Source organism: Stegastes partitus, unplaced genomic scaffold, assembly GCF_000690725.1.
Source record: "Stegastes partitus isolate 25-593 unplaced genomic scaffold, Stegastes_partitus-1.0.2 Scaffold64, whole genome shotgun sequence".
Classification (NCBI taxonomy): domain Eukaryota; kingdom Metazoa; phylum Chordata; class Actinopteri; family Pomacentridae; genus Stegastes; species Stegastes partitus.
The window spans coordinates 96,317-102,645 of record NW_007577795.1 but is presented as its reverse complement, the minus strand read 5'-3'; the positions used below and the strand labels follow the sequence as shown (position 1 = coordinate 102,645).

At 40.8% G+C, this 6,329-nt stretch overlaps 1 long non-coding RNA gene across 1 annotated transcript in view; it reads right to left on the bottom strand.

Annotated features, from left to right (window-relative positions):
• Nucleotides 1–2,645: 2,645 nt before the first annotated feature.
• The window catches only part of LOC103353192 (uncharacterized), a 19,203-nt gene continuing 15,519 nt past the window's right edge, over nt 2,646–6,329 (bottom strand). The window contains exon 3 of the long non-coding RNA XR_519992.1: nt 2,646–2,894. This is a non-coding gene — a long non-coding RNA (uncharacterized LOC103353192). The remainder of the gene's footprint in view (nt 2,895–6,329) is intronic.

The window sequence follows — 6,329 nt, the reverse complement described above, 5'->3', positions numbered from 1 at the left end:
TGATCTAATCCAGTTTCAGAATCTTTTTTTTTGAAGCCCATTTTCAAGATTTGATTAAACCCGATAGCCAGAATCTGCTCAGATTACTTCCATGGTGGCAAAATGTGTGAGTGCTGTTCAATATAGTTTGAGAGATAATGGCATTATGGTCCCTCTGATGTACAGATTTGAACTCAGCATGGTATCGTTGTCACTGGGAGCATGATGCCGTGCTGCTAACCCCGTCGGCACAGAGAAGTTAACGTGGCTGTACTCTCTTAGCCTTGTTGCATGACAGATGTCTTAAAGTTTGAGCTGTTTGATGGAAAGAGGGTGGTTTGAAGTGTGACACTACTGTTTCTAAAGTCAAGTTCATCTCCAAACATTAACAACAATATGGCTATCTCTCTCCTCCGTTTTAAAAAATATTCTGTCCACGCAACCATCATTATGCAAAATATCTCTGTACACAGGAGAATGCAAAACTGACTGCAAACAGTGTAATAAACATGGTGGGCCAGTCTACATCCACAATATGTCAAATAACATAAAAGAGCATTGTGTCATTGCATAATTTCTGCTGACTTGAAAGTGTGAATGCAGAGGCTTTTGCATGCTTGTGAAGCAGCAGCACTAAGTTAAGCTGTAAACCTGTAAAAACTAGTGTTAACCAAACATAAAGAAACCAGTGTACATATTATCTGCTATTTTTGTTGGTATTTCAGGTGCATGTTCACCACAAAAAGCAACAATGGGCGTGCCCACATTAACAGACATAAACTGGATTTTTCATAAATCTGCACTTTCAGTTTGAGTGACCTAAAATGCCCAAACACAGAGGAAATGTTTGTTTTGCAAAATATCTGTATTAGTGTGGACAAAGCCCCAGCTGTTAGGAAATGTGAGGATTTGACTTTTACAGGTTGTTTGCCAAAGATTATGAAATGCTTCATTCTCTTGTTGTTTCTTCTTTCATGGTGCGATCAATTACTGTTATTCTTGGGACTTCTGATAGTTACAGTGTTGGTTTATTCTTCAGCGTCCACTGGGGTTGAACTGACATCACCGAGGTTAGACTGACAAGTGGAAAACAAACCCTGTCGGCAGACTTTTGATTTTGACCCGACCTCCACAGAAAATGTGCGTGTGGAACATTTGTCTAGCGGCTTCGGTGGAGCTTATGTTTTTATTAACTCTGTCACTGGCAGCCGTGATGGAGACACTTGATGAGATCCCTCCTGCTGTCACATTTCACTTGGAACATTATGGTTTAAACAAACACACGTCATGCTTTTCTGTTGCTACATGTTTCCCTTTTGGGACGTTGTTAAATCTTGGAGAGGCTTGCTGCTTCACCTTCAACATCCCTGAAATTGATTATACCAATTTATAAAGTCCACAGCTTTCTGCGGCGTGAACTGTCTCACAGCTTTAAACCCTATTTCAGACATGTGAGCTCTCTGTCTAGCCTCATAAATTCAGACATCTCATTGATGTTACAGGACACAGTGCAATCATCTGTAAACTACAGTTCAATTGACTACAAATTTGGAAACTTCCAACACTCTTGAAGCCCGCGGAGTCGTAAACACTGTCATGTCACTTAGGGAATTGGTGCACTTGCGCGGATGTCAGATGTGCACACTGTCTCCATTAAGCAGCAGAGGGGGGGACAATTATGTCAGCTATCCAGCAGAGGACACAGGCTGCAGCTGTACACCCATTACTTTGATTTGCTCGTGTCTCCGGGAGGAGGGAGTGAGTGGGAGAGGAGAGGTAAAGGAGCAGAGGGAGGTTACATTAGATGCCTATCAGTGAGTCAAAATGGCAGGTGCCAACTTCTGCCTCTTCTGCAAACGTCTGTGAGTGTGTGTTAGTCGGTGCAGCTGGCATTTCTCCAGGCCCTTCTGCCCTTGGCTGATGACAAACCCAGGGAGGTGGGTAGGTAATAGCTTTCCAGCACCTGCTTATTCATCCAAAATCCTTCACTTAAAGGACGAAGAAGATTAAGTCCCGCTCAGGTGTCCCACTTCCCCTAAACCTGCTGACCTTTGCTGATTGACTCGTCAATACTGAGCCAACTTGCTGCTTTCGGACTTCCCTGCACAGCAGAACAGAGTGGCTCACCTTTGACAAATGAAGACAAATGTATTTTGGAAGGCGGCCAATTTTAGGAAATGTTTTTTTCCTTTTTTTTCCCTTTCCCTCCTGTTAATCACTCCGAACAACAAGGATTTCACTGTCTGGATGTGAATGTTGAGTGCTAAGTGGGAGCAAATGTGCTGCGGTAACAGCTTTTTGGGAAGGGAAATGGATAGAATATCTCTGATGTGGGGGTTCTTGCTAAATGTGTGAAAGTCGCTCTTTGGGGTTTCTGGTTGTTGGCTTACCGCCACAGCTTATTGGTGCCGACATTTTGGGATGATTGACTGACTGCGTGTACGGCAGGACGCTCGTGTTGCAGTGGGATGAACACAGGCAGAGAAGCACAGGACAGAGATGCACAGTAAATTTTATCACAGAGCTAAAATTGCACTCGTTTTTGGAAACCACATGACTCCTCCTTTATTTGTATTCGTTTTTATATATTTTGCACCAGTTCTTTGCTGCTTCACTGAAAACACATTTTTACATATTTTCATTTAAAAAGCATAATAGGAAACACAAAGTTGCCGTTGCTTACATGGGCACACACACAAGCACACATCTCTCCGAGTGTGATAATATCATCTTGTCCTTGGGAGCCCCTGACTACAGCGAACAATGTTGGACCCGCGCTCTCTCTAGCATCCTCTGCAGTCCCTTGACAGCAGCTGAACCAAACAAGCCGTCTGTAAGGCCGTGAAAGAAAGAGACATCCTCATTGCAAAGTCTGGGCACAAGCAAACGAGGAAATAGCTTGGCGGTGGTCGAACCTGAAAATAATGGAAAAAGCGCACTTTCAATTTAGCCATTCCTGAGGTTTTTTTCTCCCCCCCTCTTTTTGGGGGTGGCGGTGCGGAGGGAGAGGTATATATGGCTCGAGGCAAAGCAAGGTAGATAGCTTGGAAGTCAACTGACAAAATACCACTGAAAAATGGAAGCAAGCTATAAATAAACAAGCAGCAATATCCTGTGTTATGAATATATAATTTCTGTCTTTAATAACTATTGAGGCCTGAGGGATAGTCTACAAACGGCTCAGCGAGCACTGATATTGTGATTGCGAATAAAACTCCTGTTGAATTATTAAGTCACCTGCAGATGGGTATCCCTTTAGTCAGGTGATCTCGGCTCTGCTGTCCACTGACACCTGTTTTGGAGCCTGGGGTTAAATTTAAATTGTAAATTTAAATGTCTTTTTTTTCTTTTTTCTTTTCAGCAAAAGAAAATAAAGAGCAGCAAGGCACGACTCCAGCATATTTGTTTACAAAGAAAACAATGTGACTAATTTGTAATATAATTTGGAGGTGAAAAAGCAACAAGTCTGATTCCAGGAAAAAATGTCAAACATTCTCCAGTGCTGCCTTTCAGATATGTAGATTGGACAGATTGAGTCATATTAAGACATCAGACTGACCTTTGGGAAAATGCTGTTCTTTTTTTTTTTTTTACTATTTTCTGACATTTAATTGACTAAACAATTAATCTAGGAGCAGGAGACAAATGAATTGTTAATGAAAACAATTGTTTGTTGCGTCCCTGCCTAATTACCTATGTATGCCTGGCCTGAGGGTTGAAGATGTGTTCCACTTGGTGTCTCTGTTGTCATTCATCATCTCTCCCCATCATTTCTCATCATCTCTCTACTCCTGGCAGCCCAATTAAGATTTGAAATGCCCCAAAACATAATAATGATAATAATAAAAAGTAATTTAGAGTGATTATAATGCCTGGCTCAGCCTAAGTGTAAGGAGATTTCATGATTTATACGACGGAGCAACAAAAGATTTTGGTCATGTTTTCCATCTCTGGTCAGATAAAGGAAACAACACCAATCAGTGAAGGGAACTGACTTCATATTGGCCGAGTGGAAATGTCACACATGCGTATGAGGACGGTGTTTATATGAATGGTTTTGCTGTAACACTTGTAGCACAAGAAGAAACTTACAGTTGGCTAGGTAGTGACTAGGAGCTTAAGGCATTTGTCTGACAAGTTTGTGTCGAGCTAAAACAATATCTGATTTAGAAACACAACTCCAGTGGGTTGATAATGTTGCTCTGGTGTTGCTGGATGTTTAATTGCTTGCAACATATAAAACAGATAAACTCCATAAAGTACGGAGGTGTCAGGGCTGTGTGTTTGTATTGAGGCTGCACGATATTGGAAAATATTGTGATATTTTATTTTTACTGCGATATATATTGTGATACGTGGACGGGAATTTTCACCACATGACTTGAATTACTTGGTAGGAAAGTGTGAGTCATTCTAGATGCATTGGCTTGATTAAGATTTATGTAGGGGTGTGCATCGAAAGTATAAAATCATTTTAAAAAAGCTGAAAGCAGACGTTTGGAAACTTTTTCATGTGGTGTACCACTGGCAAAATAGTTATTTTTATTTGCTTTGGATGGCATTCATCCATTTTTGATGCTGATTTGAAAGGTCAAACAATGTAGCCGTGTTGGGTTGTGTGCCAACAGGGTGCCTGTTTTTCCCTTTTTCTTTTAAACAGCAAAATAAGTTGTAGCATGATGTGTTCCAGTTAATTCCCCTTACCTCACATTGCACTCCATGTGACTATTGCTGAAACAATATGTTGTGAAGCCTCAGTTTGTTTTGGAGTTATTGATCAAAAAATCATCAGGTCAGCTTAAGTTAAGTTAAGTTTCATTTAAGTTGCACAACCAAGAATATACTTCATGTGTAATACTTCAAATTTAGATCGAGGCATATTTGATGCAGTCTCACTTGTAATACCTATTAACTATCAGGAATGATCATTACCCAGAAATGCATCTGCAAAATTTCCGTCTTCCTGTCCTTCCTACAGAGAAGGACTGACGTAGTACGTGCCTCTGTTTTGGTTCTCCATGAGTCATTTACAGTATTAAAAGTCAGTGTGGAGAATTTTTATAGTTTGTGACTGGCAATGTCAAACTGTTAAATTACCAGCTTCTTCAATGTTATGATGTTTTGTCACGCTATCCTGAGCAACTCTACAGTAAAACACTCTGAGCATGACATGACAACACATACCGGCATCTCTATACATGCAGGTAACGGAAAGATGCTTGTGTGCCTTTTGATCTTTTCACAGGAAAATGCTTCTGTGCTTCTTATCAGTGGAAAAACTTTGCTGACTGCATGTCTTGTGGCAGCAGTGCAGAGACCTGTTGGGTCAGTCAGGATACCGCTGTTGCTGTTCAGAGTGTACTTGTTTGTTTTTTGCGACCCAAAACTAACCTCTGTAAAAAAAAAAAAAGGTACAAATAAAAAATAATGGCTGAAACCGGGGGATTTTTTTGTAACTTCAGCAATACCTACAGACATTCAGCTCCCACAGCTACGAAATGTGGTGAAGACACAGTCAAAACTATTTCCAGCAGGTCTAAATGATCAAAGGAACCTAGCAGAGGCCAAATTTTAATTATTTACCCTTGAAAATGGGAAAAGGTGCTAAATCTTCAAAAGTATTGGGGCACCGTAAAGTGTATATATATGGATGTATCCATATTTCCAACTAAAAATATCAACCTTGGTCAACATTGTAACATTTATTAAAGCCTCTAACTCCAGTAGAATTTGATATGTTGCAAGTATGGCAAGCCAAGGTTCCTTTTCTTTGCTATTTTGACATGTCAAAAATGGCGATGTGGACATTCCCCCTCGGCTGATGCTGCTGCAGCCTGTGAACTCATCTGTAGTTCAGTGTCCCAACTGCAGACATCACACCCTCTGTCTCTGAGCGTCATCTCAGGAGACTTTAATCATACATCGCTCTCCACCACTCTCCCCACATTCAGCCAGTATGTGGACTGTCCAACCAGAGACAGTGGGGCCTTGGACCTGCTGTGTGCGGACACCAGGATGCGTATTACTTAAGTATTGTTATTTTTTTGTACTTTCTATATTTTTGGATGCTGGTGTGGCGTGTAAATTTCCCCCAATGGGGATCAATAACAAAGTATTCCATTCTATTCTATTCTATTCTATTCTATTCTATTCTATTCTATTCTATTTGTAGGGACACAAAAAAACTGGTGTGCATAGGTGTCCATAAATCAGCATTGTGTGAGCAAAGTCCCAAGTTGCTACCATGTTGCCTTCATGCTGAAAGTTAACAACATGAATATTCCTGTACTTAAAGCTGAAATGACACCGAACAAAGAAACTGAAGACAGTTCAACAAACGTCACAGTAAA